The following is a 19,783-nucleotide window of genomic DNA, read 5'->3' as shown; positions in this document are numbered from 1 at the left end:
CGCCCCTGATGATGAGGGCTTTGTCGAGGTAAGCATGGCTACAGTGCCGCCGCCTGGCGGGCTCTCACTGTAGCCTTACCTCCTCTTGTCTCCTTAATGATACACATACTTCAAGGGAGGGAGGTAGCAGGTTATTGGGAGCCGGCTGCGCCCCAGGCTGACTGGGGGAGGCTTGGCCGCCTTCGAGCATCTCTCTAGCTGAAGGGGTCCGCCGCCCGTGGGCCGTACTGGCGCCTGTCGCGGGTGGCGTCACGGTCGACATGGAAACAGTGTCGCGCCGGACGGGGGATGGCCGACCCGTACGGCGCACTGTGGCCACGCGTGCTCCGGGAATCGGGGGTGGCAGGCTGTACCGTAGCCACGCGCCGTCTCATCACCGTTATGTGGGTGCAGCCCTTGAGGGTGCAGTCTTGGCCGGCTTCTAGGAGTCGGTCTTCTTGTGGCCGGCTTCTGGGAGTCGGTCTTCTTGTGGCCGCCTTCTGGGAGTCAGTCCCCTTGGGGCCGGCTTCCTGGAGTCGGCCATCTTGTGGTTCTCTTCGGGAAGGTTTTTGAGGCCGGGTCACCTTCCGGTAGTCAGCCTGTGAGATAGCCGGCCAGGGGAAGGCGGCCCGGTGCCTTGGATGCTTGAAGGCTCGATCAGCCTGATAATTTTTGAAGAGCTAGGGGGAGTCGGTTAGGCTACCCGTGGCCATTTACTCCGACAATGCAGCATACGTGGGTGAGGATAAGAGCGTGGTGGGAAGAGTGAATTGGCAGTTTCTACCCCGTGCGTTAAAGTCATTCACCAGCCATTACAAGGGTGGCCCCACCACGATTGGCTTTACACGACGCACGGGAATACCGGAAACTGGCCCGGGCTCAAGATTAGTGAAGAAACAAAGAAGACCTCAAGAAGACAGTCTCTTCCGCACCCCTACCTATGTACTTGTTAGGACCTACCCCGACGATGCTCGGCATCGCGTTTGGGGCAGGCCCGGGGGCTTCTGTCTATGCAACAAACCCTGGATCCGTTGCCCAGACTGTGCATAGGCACGGGAGCCAAATCACAGCACCAGGGTCATGCCAAAGATGCAAGAGATCAATATCTTCGAAGGACCAACATGCGGACCAATAGGACCAAGACCAAGCCAGAGAAGTAAGAAACCACCAGGAGAAGAGCCTCCCTTGCCGGGCAGGCGAGCCTGGCGACGCCCCTAGAAGAAAGCCTCCGAGACATCTCGGCAGGGCTTGCCGAGACTCGCGGAGGCAGAGCCAGCTGACCCAACTACTCCACTATGACGCACGTCGTCAATCGATGCGGTGTCAAGCCGCAAAGTGACTGAGTGGAAGCCATTTGCCACATGGTAGCCCCTTCCTACTACAAATACCTACAGACGAAACATGTCCTGCGACATGTCGAGCGAGCAGGCGCGAAGCTGGCGAAACTACCCAGCAAGGCTTGTTGGGCAAGCGACGATGTGACACTGAGCAGCGCATTTAATGTGCTCTGTGAGCCTGCGGAGTTAGGTATGATAACATAGTTTGCTATCTTATCAATGCATAATGACTAATTTGCCATTGTGGTGACCCCTTAATCTATAAAAGGAGGCCCATGGCAACCGTAGAAAGGGTTACAAGGTTGGACACCCACACATTCATACGCGCGTAGCCACCGTCTCCCCGAGGCAACCCTGCTGGGCAAGTGTACTGTGCTCCACCACCATTCTTCCACCATCAATCCACCAAAGTAGGAGTAGGGTTTTACGCCTCACGGCGGCCCGAACCTGGGTTAAACTGCCCGTGTGATCTCTGTCCTGCAGCCCCATGCTCTTCTGCTCTTTGTGCAATGTGCCATCCCCCGCCAAACTAGCAAGGGACCTTTGGTCCCATAAGTGGCTGTGGTTTCCTGCGACACTTGATTGCTTGATCTTAGTGGAACTACACAAGAGGAGATCTGACTTCCTATCCGTGTTGGCAAATTTGTTTTAGATCTTCTTCTTGTGAGTTGTTTGAATTCCGCGTCATGAGAAGTCAGTACTAGCCTTCTTTCACATGATTGTGCAGTGTGCTTTTGTATGTTGTGCTACTTATAAGGTAATGTTGCTTGATTTTAGTGAGCTGCACAAATGGAGACCACACTTCCAATCTGTATGTGCACCGTAATATCCCATTGGGGTAAGATAATGATATTTCACAATTGTTGGCCTGTATTTTGCTACTATCATTAGAAAATTAATGTCGTTGTTTATTGCTATACTTGTGCTCCCTAATTGACATGCCAAATCTTACATTGAAGGCGAAGCTTGCACTACAGGAATCATCTTATTTGCCATCTGCCATGGCAGACGACAAAGGCACCAAAAGCGGACGGCAAAGCTATTTTCCGTCCGCCACCGATGGCAAACCTGTCCGGCAAAGAGAGCGATGGTAAACATGTTCTTTGCCGTCAGTTTCCCCAAAGCGGATGGCAAAGGACATTTGCCGTCGGCGGCGGACGGCAAAGAACATGGATGGCAAAAACATGTGTCAATCACGTTAGGTGGCTAATGGCAGCCTTCGCTGTCCGCTAGCGGATGGCAAAGCTGCCCAGCCCTGATGTCGGCTGATGCGCCAGCAGACCCTGCTCTTTGCCGTCGGCCACGGACGTCAAAATGACCAAATGGGTTGCTCCCAGGTTGCACATGTTGCTGCCACATGGCCTCTTTGCCGTCCGTGGTGGACGGCACAGAGCCCTTTGCCTTCGGCGATGGACAACAAAGTGCCTGTATTGTTGCTGTTTTTTCTGTTTTCTATTATGTCCCTGCATTTTTAAAAGATATATATGATATATATAGTTTCAACATCAAACTAGACCATGTATCAAACATCTAGCAGTCCATCAATGCAACAGAACACATAGGGTATTAAAAGATCCAATTCATACATAGTTTCACAAAGTTCATCCAAATATATACATATATAGTTTCACAGTGTTCATCAATACAATTGAAAACAAGAACTAAACAATAGCAGTCCATCAACGCCGCTTCCATGAAGTGAATCAAACCTGCAATAATGGGAGTAAGAAAGTTAGAAGAAGAAGAAAACTAGAAGAACAATAAGAAGAACAAGAAGAAGAAGAATAGAAGACTAGAAGAAGAAGAAGAAGCTTCTTCTTCTTCGTTTCTCTTCTTTCTTCTTCTCTTCTATCTTTTTATCTCTTTCCTCCTCATTCTCACTCTTCTTTTATTCTTTCTTTTTCTTCTTTCTTCTTCTATTCTTTATTTTTCTTCTCTTTCTTGTTTTTCTTCTTGTTATTCCTTATTTGTGTCAGTTTAGAGCTAACATAGTTAATTATGCCATTTTTGGCCAACTAAGGTTATTATGTCAATTTGGAGAAAAATAAGGTAAGTATAGGTCATTTTTGTGCTAACCTAGGTGATGATGCCATTTTTTAGCCAACTTACGTAGGTATAGCTCATTGTTTATCTAACTTAGGTAATTATGCAATTTAGGATGAAAATAAGCTAAGTATGCATTTGTTAAGCAAAACACTAGAGAAAACTTACCCCCATCACAACAAATGCGACGAAGATCGCAACTAAGGTTACAATTGATCCAACGGCATAATGATACCAAGCCTCATTATCAATGGCATATTTTCTAATCTTCTTAATCTTCAAGCCCATTGCATCCATCTTCAAGTGCATTGCATTCATCTTCATCTTGTGATCATTGACAACATCGGCAACATACAACTCCAATTTCATCTTCTCTTCTTCAATTCTTTTAATTTTTTCTTTCAAATACTCATTTTATTTTTCAACTAAATTTAACTTCTCGACAAGAGGGTCGGTTGCAATTTCCGGTTCACATACCTCCTAGATAAAAATATCTCTATGTCAACTTGATGGCCATAATTGTCATAAATGCGAAATGCAACAAATAGTTATAAAAGAGAATTTACCACATCTGAATCATAAAGCGGGCGAGGGCCATCGGGCACGGATATCAAGACCATCGCACTATGTATAACAAACAATCATACAAAGTAAGAAAATTATACGAGTAACTATATAAATCATACAATCATACAAGTAACTATATAAATCACGTACAACCTAAAAAAATTGAATACCTAATAATAATCTGGATTGTCGGGTTCAATAAATGCTCCGGGATTAATAAATGCATCATCAGCACTATCATGAATGAAGTGCTCATCGGGTTCAGCAGCATCAACATGTGGAAGGCCACCTTTACGTAATCGGTCAAGCATTGATAAGTAATCCACAGCAGTAACCTCTTCTTGTTCAGGCACTTCTTGTTCTGGCTCAGGGGTGAAGTCGGGTTCACTGTCGCTGTCTACTTCAATGTTCTAGTGTGAAGTAGAGCGTTTCTTGAAGCGTTTTTTTGGAAAGACGTGTTTCTTGGAAGAATTCACCTTCATATGTGTCTGGGTTAATGTGAGGTTCATAGTCCTCTTCCTTGGGGGAGTTGGTCTAACACGTGGCGGCACTTCATAAACGACATCCCAACCATTCAGATTTGGATCAGTTTGGCAGGCCCACGGTAGATAGAAAACTTGGGTCGTCTGTCGAGCCGTAATATACACATCGGGAACATCTAAACACTACAAAAAAATACACTTCCGTGATGATACGTGTTTGTCACAGTAGGTCGCGTTTTTTGTCATGCATGTACATCCATGACAAATTTATGACAGAATCAAGATAGTCATACCTGTTCTGTCGTAGAAGTGTTCCATGACATTACCAAAATTATCATCACGGAAGTGTCCACTTCCATGACGATAAATCGCGCGTCACAGAAGTGCTTTCGTCAAGGGTAACCGACACGTGGCATCCACCATAACGGAACGCCGTTAAGCTATCGGGTCGGGTTTTGGATCCGATAACCCGTTAATAGCCCCGACCAATGGGGATTTTCCACGTGTAAAATCATCATTGGCTGGAGGAAACACGTGTCGGCTCATCGTTGGGACATATGTCATCCACTCATTGGACAGAAGGCGCCTATGATATGTCGACACGTGGCACGGCCCAACAGAGGCCCATTCCTGTGAAAAGGCCGGCCCATTTGACATGGTCAAAAGGTGGCGGGCCGGCCCATGGAAAGCCTGTTAACGGCCTATTCGCATATAGCCCATTTACAACCCGCTAACCCAAGGCCCGTTACGCCCTATCTAAATTAGGCCCAGTAGCGTCATCTGGGCCATCCAATATGATTCCAGCCCGTTTTCACTTCTGGCCCATGTATGGCCCATGATGTCTTTCGGCCCATATGAGGCCCTATGTAACTCTTGGCCTATTAACGGCCCGTGGTGAAACTGGCCCGTAATGAACAGTGTATCACTTTACAACCATTAACGGCCTATGGTGAAACTGGCCCGTATTGAACAGTGTATCACTTTATACCCATTAATGGTCCATTATTCCGTTGGGCCATTTCCAGCCCATGTTATCTTTCGGCCTTCTCAAAGCCCATTTATTCTTGGGCTCATTTCTAGCATTCGTTTAATTACGGCCCGTTACTGACATTTTCTGCTTGTGGGCCAAATTCAGCCCGTGGTTATAGTTGGCCCGCTTGTGGTCTGTTAATACGTTGGGCCGTTTTCATAGCGTCATCAAATACGGCCTATTAATGATGGCCCGTTATGTTCGGCCCATGAATGGACGATTCCAACTCTAGCCCGTTTACGGCCATAATGCGGCCTGTTATTGGCCCATGTTTGGCCAATCGATCATACGGCCCGTATAAGGCCCATTGATGATACGGCCCGTAGAAGGCCCATTGTTTCTACGGCCCGTAGAAGGCCCATTGTTTCTATGTCCCGTAGAAGGCCTACTGTTTCTACGGCCCGTAGAAGGCCCACTGTTTCTACGGCCCGTAGGAGGCCCAGTGTCACTACAGTAAATATTAGCCCATGGTTATTGTGGCCTAGTTTTAAAAATAGGTTATTGCAGCCACTAGCAAACCGCGGAAAAAGAACTGCACTGACTGCAAGCAAACAAATAAACAAGACAACTAGGAAATAAATAAGCAAGCAACTTATGCTAGGCTATCACGGCTATTACACATATTACATCCACTGGGCATCAAAGTTCGCCACCAGTGATCATAAAGCGCAACGAAGAAGCAGATTACAAAAACTGGGCACCATTGCAGCGTAACAAAATAATACTGAACCGAGACCACTTCCAAGATAGTTCAAGAAAGGTTAGCCTTTGCGGGGGAACTGCTGCGCAAGCTGCTGAGCAAGGCTGTGAGACCGGCCTAGCATGTCGGTCATAGCTTCCAGGTGTAGCTGTTTAGCGATGAGGTTCTCATTGGTGTTCTCCGCAATCTTTCTTAGAGGTAGGACTTCAAGTCGAAGTTGAGATGCAGAATGCCTTTCTGCTAGAACTTGGGACTGAAGAAGTCGAACTGATTCAGACAACGAATTCTGTGAGCTTGTCTGACTGTTAGTCTCAAGTAACTTGAACACTACATCAAGACAAGACTTTGGGGTTGTCTCGCTATCTTCAAGAAGTTTTGCCTTCTTTGTTGCAATATATGTTGGGTTTGTCTCACAGCCTTCGGCATACTTGTGCATGCGATCAGGCATATGACCCTGAAACAAAGCAGAGAGATGACAGGTTTTGCACGTGTATAAACAAAGATGATAACTGTTATATCAATTCTATCCAATTTCAAATTAGAAAATAAAGAGTAAGTTCAAAATATCAATAACATAATTTGGCATTGTTCATAATGCGGGGAGCTTCACAACACTACTGGATTACCATGTCAACATAACAAGCATAGATGAAGGGCAAAGAAAATCATTGTATCTATTTTGGATAATGTGCATGGCATGTTCTTCATATCATCACCCACATCAGTAAGATAAAACAGGAGATGACAAGGTGCAAACGTGGGCTGCTTCACCACACACTGGATTATAGATCCACAAAAACAAGCATACATATAGAGAGTATTAAGTAATGTGCATGGTATGAATAAGGAATTTGGTTTTACAAGTAAAACTTAGAACTTACGGTTCTTACGAACATGCATTTTGGTAGAAACAACAAACTAAACAGCAGTAAACGATAGGGAGTATGAGCAAATTAAACAGCAGTTGAGGATAAAGGCTTTAGAAGGACTGACTTACATTAACAGTTAACACCGGCTTTATAATGCCCTTCTCCATGTCAAGGGAAGGATAAATCAAGAATTTCACCACAGAATCTTCTTCATAAGCATTGCCTGTACTCTACATTTTGGAGAGAGTAATTATAGATATGACAATACTGGAAGGGATAGAGGATAATGAAGATAAGATGCAGATTGATGCTACATAATCAACTACCAATCCCTGGAAGTACAAGCGTTACAGGACAAAATGTACTGACAAGAGCAATGGGCTACACTTTTGCACTGGCATTGTCTGTGTATTCTACTTGTTGGTAATATTAAATATAGATCTGGTCTTTTTTAGTAAATGGTGGGCGAGGGAGATAAGATGCAGAATGCTACAAAATGAACCAATCCCTCTTCCCATAATACAAGAGTGTTTTGAACACTGGTGTACTGTACAAAACGTTCTTATATTATGGGACGGAGGGAGTAGCTGTTAATGTATGTACAATGATAGACCACGTTCAGTCCTTACAAGAGGACTGCAGAGCTAAACCTCTTCAAAAGCATTGGGTTGATTCTAAATTTATGTAAGAGTCCATACGGATCTTATAATGTCCACCAAATGGACGATTACAAGGCTAACATGTGCAGTGATGCTACATAATCAAACAGCTATGAAAGTAAGTATGGTCATACAGGGCAAGAGGTACTCACAAGAGCAATGCAGTGTGCAGTATAGTTGCGAGATTCTGTGGTCCCTTGAGAACGAATGTTCTTCTGCTAATAGTTTTCGTACAAGTGAGACATTAAGGCAAATGCAGAAATGTAGTTCAAATTGTGATGTGATATCATAGACAGCACCTTACACTATAGCCGAGACCAATGTGTAACAAGATTATTCCAGTCACCGTCGGATAAATGTAGCACCGGAGACTTTACAGAAATTTCGTTCAGAGGCTTGCCATCGAAGTGCGCTTGCCTCAGGTAGGAACGATACTTCATCAACCAGTGCTTGAAAAGCGCAACCAACCCTTGCTCGTCATCACAATCCAGTTTGCTCCTCGCCTATTTAAAAGAATGAAGTCTTGTGTCTTCTGTCAGCAGAAACATATGCAGTAATGACCATGAATAACATTAGTACATTACTTACACGTAAGTTGCGAAGGAAGACTGGAAATTGTTCTGTGTCTGCGGTATAATCTTTCCATGAAGAAAAGATGCGCACAAAGTTCCTGACAACAACATAAGCTTCGTCTTCTAAACTGGGAAGAAATGGAACAGGGGTCCTATTTGCAGCAATTGGGGCTCTCTCTGGTTCGAAAAGGGATTTGGCAACTAGATTTGGTGTACTCTTTGCTGGAATGGGGGTTTTGCGTCGTACAGCTGGTGCTATGTCAACTGGCATGATCATACTGTTTGCTGCAGTTGGGGTCTGCTAAGTTGGGGCATCAGAAATGTCCAATGTAGTAGGGCTAGAGTCTGCTAGAGTTGGGGTATTTTGTGGGTCAGGTGATATTGCAACTACACCTAATGGGCTATTTGATTTATTAGGTGCCACTACCTTTTCCAAATACTTTGCTTGTGCTCATCCACAATTAGCAATCGCCCTCTTCCTTTTGAACGTCTGATACACAAGAACAACATTTGAATGGATAAATATGGTATGATGACAGATGGAATATGTACTGAAAATGGATAGGCAGGGCGTATTCACATACACGATGTGTAAACTAAGCTAATGGCAGTTCAACAAAGTAGAAGCAATGCAAAGCATCAGTTGCAAGATATGTGCGAGCAATGTAACCTTGGAAAGTTAGAGCAAGTACCTTGATGGGTGAATAAGATAGGGCATCTTCCTCTGACTCCTCCACTAGGGAGCTACATTGACTTAGGTCTCCCTCTAGCTCAGAATCACTGTTAGGATCATATTCTGAGCATGAATCTGTAAGTGGAGAGCGTTTGCATTGCATTGCATCCAGACTTGATTTCAGTTCCTTAATGCCAAGTTTGACAGCCATGGCATTGTTCTGCTTTATTCTTTTCATGCGCGCAAGCTCATAATCATTATGATGCTGTTCAGAATCTGAGATTCATGAAAACATAAAAAGTAGTCAGATTATCTATGGAATGCATTGCGGATTCAACTCAGAGAGTGTCTCCCTATAAACCCCTGCATATGCAAAGTTCACCTCCCCAACCGTGCTGACCAGGCCACACACAGAAATACAAACCCCTTATGTCTCTATAACAGGAAGGCACACATTTCAAAACTGAAGTAGGAACATTAGAATCATATGAAATTCGTATTTGAACAAATAAACTAAGCAATTATGAGTGGCGTAATGTTTAGCTTCAAGGGTGGAGTGTTGGTAGTGCGACACAAAGCAAGTAGGCAGATTGTATTCCATGTAAAAGATCGAAACCTATGTAAAAGCTGGAAATGACACTTTCTTTCTATACAATGCAGTGTTCGTTACCCACACATGATGGAAGAGATCACATAGAGAAATACTATTCACTCATGTCTACGGTTCATTTATTTAAAAACAGGGTGGTCCACCCTAAAAGAATATTGACAACAAATATGACAAGGCAAGCATAGATGTAGTGAATCAATCATTTACTTGTGAGCTTACTAGGACAAGTATGCAGAATTGTAACTGCAGTAAGAGACCGTCCAAAATCTGAATGAAGAAGTTTGTCTAGCACTTATTGTTTGCAACTAATCGACGTGAATAATTGGATATTATATCGAATGAGTAAGAAAGACATGTAAAATTGTCAACAAACCTTGCTTGCAGTAGTAATCTGGGTCAATGTCAGTACGACCAACAATCCAAAATGACTAGTTTCTATTCCGAGGGCCGGAATTTTGAAAACCCTGTGAACTTTAGAGGTACTAAAGATTAGCGAAATACATTTGAACCATTAAGTGTAGGTAGCACCGAGCACACAACAAACCCTAATGACAGTCCTGCCTAATGAGTAATGAATCAATTAAAAAATGGGTGATGAGGAGTGGCTGCTGAGTGTTGAGGACGTATCTTAGGATAAATCGGGTTGGCTTGGTGGGTGCTGCATGCCTGAGCCCTGAACGGACTGGGAAGGTAGGCACGGCGGCGCGCCCGGGCAGCGGTGACGCTCTTGGGCGAGCGGCTCCTGGCCTCCTGTTAGTCCGGCGTCTCCTCCTAGAGCCATGCCATCCCGGGACGGCAAGTCGCCGGCGAGGCAGGCGGCTGGGGGCGAGTAGAGATCAGAAGCGCGCAGCAGAACAGAGGGGAATCGGGGCCTGGGACGACCCAAAATCCCAGGGTGGGCCGGCCCACCGTGGGCACCCTGTAGAGATACACACCCAAGCGGCGAACATGCATTTTCGGAACTAATTTAGGAACATTTAGCTGACCAATTAAATAACTCTGTTTTGATAATATCAGATTCGTATTTGAACAACTAAGCTTGTTTAGCTTGATGGGTCGAGCAGTGTTATTATGACACGAAGCACGTATTCTGATCGTATAGTGATCATAAAAGGGGGAAACTCTAAGCATATTTTTTTTAGCAAAACAGGGTTTCCCCTCCGATTTCTATTAAAGAAACCACCATGGAACCAACATGATCAATTAATCCCTAAGCATGATCAATTAAACCGTATTATGGCTGTGCCATGGCAGATTTGAAGCTGCAAACCGGAGAAATGATATTTAGCATCCATTGTTTGCTTCGAACTAAGAACTAAATTCTAAGAGCTGAAAACAAAGTAGAGTAAGCAAGTTAAGATCTATTTTTTGGTTGAGATCAAAAAGTTGAGGAGATATGAAGTACCACCTCTCTTGCGGCGCCGTGTAGGCATCGGGGGTGCGATGGCGTTGAAGCAGATCTGCGACGGTAGACGGGTGCATCGGGGGATAAGTCCCGTTGCGGTGGAAGAGAAGGTCGTGTGAGCGGCCCCGACAAAGAGGACGACGGCGCCGATGAAGCGAGAGGATGCGATGCAAGGCTATTGGTCCGTCGCCGTGGATGAGAAACGTCCATCTCTAGCAGTGGACGATGTGGTCTTGGCAGGCGCTCCGGCATGGTGGAGGACGGTGGCGATGGATGTGGTGGAGGACGGTGGCGATGGATGGGGTGGCGGACGGAGGCTGGTGTGGGGATCGGGTGTTCTAGCGCGGATGGTGTATGAATGGGAAAATGGAGGGAGAGGTACGGGGAACCATGTTTTTGGGACGCGCCTGTCTGAAATATGGGAAAGTTACGAACTTAGCCCCCGTTTAAAATTTGGACGTCTCCTCGGTTGGGGATAGGACGGTAATCTCGCATCTCGCCAATATTTGCCCAGAGCGATTTCGGGCGAGGAGAGGGTGGTTGGCGCCCATGGTTGGCGCCCACGGTGTATGAACGGGGCTGACAGGTAGGGCGGTTGTGTCACGTCTGAGTGAAGTTACAAACCTGCACCTATTGAAAATATTTGCCTACATTGATTTCGGCCGAGTCGAGTTTGTTTTGCCGCCCACCGTGTATGAATGGGGAATGGAGGGAGAAACAGAGGTCTTTCGGACGAGCTTGAATCAAATGAGTTTTGCCGCCCATGTTTGACGCCCACTGTGTCGGAATGGGCTCAGAGGCGGTCGTGTCACGTCTAATTGAAGTTACTAACCTACCCCTATTTAGAGCAGTGGAAATTGGGCCGATGGATTGTCCGTGTAATGGGTAGACAGTAATTTCCATCTCCCAAACACTTGGCTTCGGGCAGCCGATGTGGGAGTGGACATTTTGCTGCTTCTTTCGAATTTTGGGACAATAAGCATCCACGTTTACCCTGGCAACTAAATTCGAATCCATTTTGTATTCCTATATGAATCTTTATAAATCAGTTTATGTGTTTTTACATATCTTCAAAAGGACGACAAAGATGTATTCCACTGTCATATATGAATATGGTTTACAAATGCCGATACTCAAATTCAGAAACTAGAATCTAGTTTAAGGTGAATTCGAATATTTGGAACACATCATGTCCAACTCAAATGTCACACGCAGCATAATGTGTGCTCCCATTTAGATATGTACACAAGCGATGTATCAAGATTCAAATACCGAGTCAATCAACCAAGAATGTACAGAACTAACAGACATATAAACACTTATAGAGTATATGGATCAATAATATCAACTAACATACATAAGCCAGGCCGCTGTACTTTTTTTTGGCTACAACAACATCCTTTTTTTAGCCAGCATCTTGGCCTTTTCCGATGCGTGCCACTTATGGTCCATCTATACTACTACTATTGCTGAATGCACATTCAGCCCGATTCGCATATTTGTAGGTCTGGCACAGCAATCCAAATGAAATGTCTCTGAGTCTTATCAATTAATACAGACTTGTGCTCAAATAAAATTACAAACCAAAAAACAAAAAAAAAACAATTATTACATTATCTCTAACACAAATGGTTTGATTGATTACATGAACAGACAACACAAAGGTTATTCAAGTATGGAAAGAACATTTCACCTATGATTTACAAAGTAGGAATTTAATTTCCTTTTTTCCTTCAGGACCTTAACAATCTGGTCAGTCTCAGCTTGCTTCGTTTTGAAATCCACCAAATATTTAATGGTTGTCTTGAGTACTGCTTGTGATTGTGCTGTTTGCTTCCTCAACATGTCAACTTCATCTCTAAGTGCAGAAGCAGAATCTCTTTCTACCACTAGTTTAGCCTCTAGAGCATCAGCAGTTGGCAATTCATAATGCACGATTGGGCCGGTGCCACTGCTGTGGGATGATGCAACGTCCATGGGGACCTCGCTCTTTGATCTTGGGCTAACCTGTTTTGCCATTAAAGTTCCGATTGGATTCAGAAAAGTTGAAGTTAGCAAAACATCTCAACTGGGAGTTATAACAGCAAACCAGTTAAACAAACAAGCAATTAAAGAGTTTCATTTGGATGCTGAAAAGTAGTTATTAACATCATTGTAACCCGCTGTTGCAACAGCAAAGCAGTTAAACAAACAAGTAGATATTTAAGTTAAGGCAAACAGGTAATTCTTAACAGTAAGTATCAAACACATAGATAGGCGCAGTCTACAATATGATTAACAGGCTGTGCCATTATGTAATCAGTAGCAAATTAAATTAAGCCAAGCAACATAATTGAACAATTTTGCAATAAGTGGCTAACTAAAATTCCGAGAAGCAGGTAACTGAACTTACGCTAGTTCTTTGTACATGCACACTGCAACTTCTTTTTCGCTTACAAGGTTGTACGAAGGAGTCCATGGCATCAATTGCTTGGATATGCAGTCCCAATACTTCTTTCTTCCCACACTGCATGGGTAAGTCCAATGGTTAATCTGGCAAGATGGTGCGTCCTTGATATGTTATATGAGGACGTGTAGTCAGACTAGTTGTAGCCAAACACATCACACTGGCTTTTACTGTATATTTCATGTGATTACTTTCGGCATATCGAGATCTAAGCAATCTACAATATGATGAAAAGACTGGCATCCTTCACATTATTGGCGAACTCAGTTCATAGAAACAAGCAATTCAACCATTCTGTGGGTAAATCAAAAGCGCTACTGGAATATTTTTCACTATCCAATCATACACGCAAAAAGGGGCGACGCCACGATAGGGGCTGGTATGGGCGGCCGCCTCAGGTGGCTGGAAAGTGTGCACCTAGTTTGAGTCGTCCAGGTTGGCCCACGCTAGTTTTGCTCGTCCCAACGCACGAGCAGGCAATGTAAAAAATGAATAAAAATGTTTCAATTTGGATGGGCCAATAACATAAGTTCAAGGCAGGCCCTATAGCAGGCTCGCGGCCCAAACAAGCGCCTCCCATATCGATCGACAGCAGGAAAAATCCCAATTCATTCGCTCCAGCCTCCAGTCTGATTCGCTCCTAACCTAGCCGCCGCTGGACAAACCGACACAGCACTTCCTCGTGCCCTCGTTGGAGGGCGGTCGCCGGGCTTGAAGTGAACGGAAGGACAAGAAGATGAAGATCCAACTCTGGGTGTAGCCTGCGTGGGAGGCAGCGGCGGCAGCACGGGCATGGCATCGAGCTTGCGCAAACGGACAGTCGCAGCTTGCAAGAGTAGCATGTGCAACAAGCAGGTACATCACATCCCTGATTATATCTAATTCAACTCTTCAATTTCTGGCCAATAGTTAAACCTGACGGTGTTGTAAAACTGCTTGTATGTAGGGAATCTATGAGAAAATGAAACCAATTTCTACTTATTTTATAACTCCCCCAATCAATACTGAACTGACTGAATCTGATGTATCTAATCAAGTTTCCAGTGCAAACATACAAGCTCATGTTGTTCTTGAGACTGAAGTGTCTAATGAACAGACTGCTAATGAAGGACTTGATGCAAACATTTTACATGCTCCTGGTGATGAGCATATAGTGTCTAATGAGGGATCTAATGCAAGCATTTTGCAAGCTCATTGAAGGATTTAGTGTCTAATGATGATCTACTATGTTGAGAGAGACAGAGATTTGCAGGCATTGATGACAAGCAAATTATAGTGCATTTTCATAGCTTGAGGAAACGTCGAGGCCATCTACCAGAAAGTCCCCGTATCATGACAACGTAGCATAAATACTTTTCTAATCTGTTGTTTGAAACTTTTGCCATACTTGTGCAGGATAGATATATTGATATGCAGTTTGCGCACTGGTTATACGTGCAATTACACTTCGATATTTTCAGCCAGAGAACGAATAATTCAAGCAGGTACAGACCATGTTTGTAGTCCTTGTACACCATGTCGCATTTTGTGTTTTTTGGTGCTTGCATCATTTAGTGTTTATAATCTGAACTACTTTGGATCATTAGCTGGTTTTCAAAGTGCATGTAGCTTCACATTTCTCAAGTTATGTTGATTTCCAGAGTGCAAGTGCCTTTGTATTTTTTAAGTTAAATGTTCGCCCCTGGTAACTTGAATTCGTGGATCAGCCACTGCACACAAATCATACACGAATGCCAGTACGAATTAAATGAAATGTAGGGACTTACGCTAGCTCGTTGTACAGGGTCACTGCAGCTCTGCTTGCGCTTGGGATGTTCCATGTACAAGTCCATGTTACCACTTGCTTGGATGTGCAGGCCTTGTGCTCCTTGCATCCCCCTCTGCATTTTTGACACGGTGAATGGTTGATCAAATAAGAGGAATCGACCTTGATGTTGTACCGGAGGACAGATACTTACAAGGTTATACGGGTGTGCAGGATGTGTACCAGATCCCGTAGCGCCGTCATGCTTCGCTAAAAAATGGATTTGCTTGTTTCCGATGATATCTCCAGAAGAAATAAGAGTTAAAGTCAGAATTGCATAGGCGTGTAAGCTAAGAGCGCAGTGAAAGGATATCCAAACATCGTCGGAACAGTGCACAAGGGAGTGCTGTGTGGATACCTAGTTCGGGCCAGCGTTTGGGCATGCTCGCCTAGCTAGAGTGCGGGTCACTTCAGAGCTATTGAGGGTGATGCGCTGGCGTTGGCTGGCCACGCACGGACGCAGATCTTGAGTGGCAGCGGAGTGCTACGATGCGGTGGACGAGATCGTTGGTGAAGCCCCAACGGCCTCGGGGGGCGGAGGTGCGACGATGTGCTCGGTGAAGTAGCCCCGGTGAGCTGGGAGACGGCGTCGGTGAAGCGCACCTGATGCGGTGGAACTCGGTGTCTGTGAGGCACGTTGGTTGCGGCGCCCGACGTTGTCGGTGGACCACCCGGTGTGGTGGACGAGGGCGTAGATGAGGTAGCTCCTGTGCGGTGGTGAAGCGCGACCCTCGTCTTCGTCATCATCGTCCGGCACAGAGGTGGGGAACGGTGGGGAAAGAGATGAGACGAGGGGCGATTCGAGGGTTGGCGGCGAATTAGGGATTTGAGCAAGCTGGGTGCTGAAGGGGACGGTGGAGAAGAGAGATTTTGCATGGCGGGAATTGAGGCCGCCAGATATTTCAATCGGAAACGTGGAAGCGCTAACCTATATTGTCGTCGTCCTTTTTTGGGGGGGAAGGGGGGTGGGTGGCTGGGTGCTACACGTCCGTCCGACACACGCGACCACCCCGACAGGACTATGCTTCGGTGCCTTAAGGCACCTGCCTTTGTGTCCATGACATGTGGGCCCCACAGGTGGCTGGCGCACATGTCAGTGACCCAAAGGCAGTTGCCTTTAAGGCACCGAAGCAGCGTCGACCCCGACACGACCCTGGTCTGCCTGGTGCGCCTACATTTGAGAATGCAAACGAATCTTCTTTCATTTGCAAACGAATCTGTATTTATTACCATGCCAGTGTTTTCCTTGCAATAATTAGTCATTTGAAACGAGATACTCCATCCGTTCACTTCTGTAAGTCGTTTCAGACAACTTAAAATGAACTGTTTTGCACATTGTCTTAAATGTCTTGAAGGTCTTATAAAAGTGAACAGAGGGAGTACTATAAATTAATTAATGAGGAGTTATTTGAAAAAAAAATCGATACGGTACCCACGCTAACGTGGATTAGAGTGTGTGTCACGTAATTAGTTATTTGAATTAGAGTGTGTGTCACGTAGTTAGTTATTTGAATTAGAGTGTGTGTCACGTAGCGATCTCCAATTTTAACATGGATTTCGCATTTCACTGTATCCATGCTACTTTTTTAATACAAATTCATATGTATATGATGAACACCATGGTAGTGAGAAAACTTTTGGATGGATTCAAACACATGACCTACAAAATAGCACAACAAACTGAGTCAATGTCAACTTTTTGAAACTTAGTATGTCACGAATTCGAAATAATTACCCGTATGCCTCGTCCTCGGTTCAAATCTTACAATGTACACCGAATTGAAACATCGATATTAAGTCTCCTACTATGTACATTCAAATGTTGTTTTTAGCCCCCCCCCCGCACAAACGCTACATACTTCCCGTATCGGTCAATCTTCCTCTCCTAACCACCTTAGTAAGCTATCGGATTCCAACACACGTTCATTCTTTGTCTCCATGTTTCGATCTCTAAGTCTCTCAACTACACAACCCCTTTTTCCACTCTGTTACCAAATGTATTTACCTCACACACCCGCCATTGCACCCCATGTCGAGCTCTCTCTCTCCCCCCTCTCCCTCTCACCCTCTCGTGCTACATACATGCATTGCCTATCTAGCCCCCCAACCTCTTGTGCGCACACACGCACGTTGTATATCTAGATCACTCCCTCGAGATGGTCTCACTCTTTCTTCCGCACGGCGGGCCACACTCGCTCAATCTCGCTCTCTTTATCTGAGTCACGTTTAACCTCGTTTTCTTTCACACACAAATGATATATCTCCCTGTTCGGGCCTCGATCGATACACTCTATACTCTCTCACGCAGATTGTCTATCTAGGTCAATCCATCCAAGCCGCCGCCACTCTTTCGACCTCATGGTGGGCCACGCTCACTCAATCTCTCTCTCCCTCTCTCTCTCTCTCCGTATGTCTCGATTGACCTCACTATTTCTCGGACAAAAATGATATATCACCATGTTTGAGCCCAATTCGACCTATTCACATTGTATACTCTCTCACGCACATCAACTATCTAGGTCACTCTCTCCAACCCGTCTCACTCTTTCGATCGCACGGTGACCCTATGTGATCGGTTGGCCTTGCTTCCTCCCACGCACACAATATATCTACACGTCTGTGACTGGATCATCTCTCAAGCTCTATCTTACAGCCCTCACCCTTGCCAAAAAGCTCAATCGGACAATATCTCTCCAGAGCATATATATTTGTTCAATGAATGTCGGACCACACTCACTTTGTCTCTCTATCTATATGTCTCTCGATTGACCTCGCTTTCTCACACCATATCTTCTACGCGTTGAAGCTACTACCTCTCCATCCCTCGCAAAGCCAGAGCTATTTACATTGCGAGGGGCACTCGAACCTTGGATTAATTTGTGTAGGCATTTATTCCGGACGGTTTAGATTATATTTTCGTAGCATTCGGCCCACAACTACTCCAAACACCGTTGCAACCCACGCAACTCCCCTAGTTGATTTCCCTCTGGCTCGGTCATCGCTCTCTCGCATGTCCTTTCTCGCCTTCAACGTCGCACCATGGTATTATTGAAAAAACTATGTTGTTCTCTTTAATTATTATAAATAAGCTACAAAACTACACACCGATAGTCCACTTGGAATGGAACAAATTTTGACCCACAAATTAAAGTGCTACAAACTACACACCGAGGGGCCCACATGTCATAAAAAAATGTGGACCCATATACAAATTAAAAAATAAAGGACGAGGATCGAACATGCGACCGGGCCTTCAAGCCGCACGTCAATAGGCAACATACATAGAATAGCAATGTTTGTTGTACCCCCTTTGTTCACATAATGTTTTTATATTACCACAGCCTAATTAATGGATAACATGTAATATTATTTTTAGTACTATTCGCCTTCACTTACTGGTGGGTTCCATGTGTGCTCTCTCTCTCTCCTCCCCTTCTGCGTTTAGACGCACGGGCAAACAGGAAGAACTAGCGGGCGATGTTGCCGTTGACAATATCTGGACGTGTTCACAAGTCATGGCACCAGTTTCACGTACTAGCAGCACTAGTCAGTGTGTACGTGCAATGCACGTTAATTTGGAAGTATATTAAGTGCATGCGGATATTAACTACTAGGATATTATTTGCGTGTTGTCATCTGATTAGCACTATTTTTGGCATGAAATTAACTGCACGCTAAACGTGTTGAGCACTCGACATTGAAGCAGTCTAGGTCGTTGGATGACAAGGAATACATGTGGCTTGATGATGTTTTATATTTAATTTGATACGGCTCTAGCAGAACATTCAATCGATCAAAGCATACATTTCGTTCAGTCTGACTCCGACTTTAAATTATACGACGATCGATATAAAATAAAGGAAATGATAAACGTTCGGATTTTAAGCATGGCAATCCGAACGTTTTTCATGGCAAATTTAGATTATGCGGCGGCGGCGGGGGCGTCTCACAGTGGGAAGCGGCTCCTCTGCCATGCTTTGTGTGTCGTCGGGCCACTGACCGACGGCGACGGCGGTGTCTTGCCCCGTTGTTGGCGTACTCCTGGACGTTCACCTAGCTTCAAGGAAGGCCAAAATGTTTTGGACTTCGGAGCGAGTCAACTGGCGGGAGGAGGCGACTGGCATTGGTGCAAGGAAGCGGTCGACGGCGGCCATCCATGCCGCTGAGGGGGGCACTGGCACCCGCGCGGGGACAGGCGCTGTCAACGGCGTGGCGGAGACATTCGTGTGCACGGGCACCGGCACGGGGGCGCATGTCAGTGCACGCGTAGGCGCATGCGCTGGCAGGTGCATGGGCACCGCACGGGCGTGCGCATCAGTGCACGCACAGGCGCATGCGCTGGCAGATGCACGGGCACGTGAAAGTCAGCGGGGATCTTGTGGAACCCCGTGGGATCAAGCTCGGCGACAATGTGCGGCTCCCAGCCCATCAATGCCACGGGGATGGGCGCTGGCGCAGTTGGGGCGACGGGAGCGGGGACAGGTGCGGCGTCTTCCCACAAGGCCAGTTCAAGATCGTCCCAAAGCGCCTTATGTTCTTGAGACTCCGGCTGGGTGTCTTCCTCAGGAAACTGGAACACTAAGGGCAGACCATCGTGATGCGGCATG

Source organism: Aegilops tauschii, chromosome 3, assembly GCF_002575655.3.
Source record: "Aegilops tauschii subsp. strangulata cultivar AL8/78 chromosome 3, Aet v6.0, whole genome shotgun sequence".
In the NCBI taxonomy this organism is placed as follows: domain Eukaryota; kingdom Viridiplantae; phylum Streptophyta; class Magnoliopsida; order Poales; family Poaceae; genus Aegilops; species Aegilops tauschii.
This window is presented reverse-complemented; position numbering follows the sequence as displayed.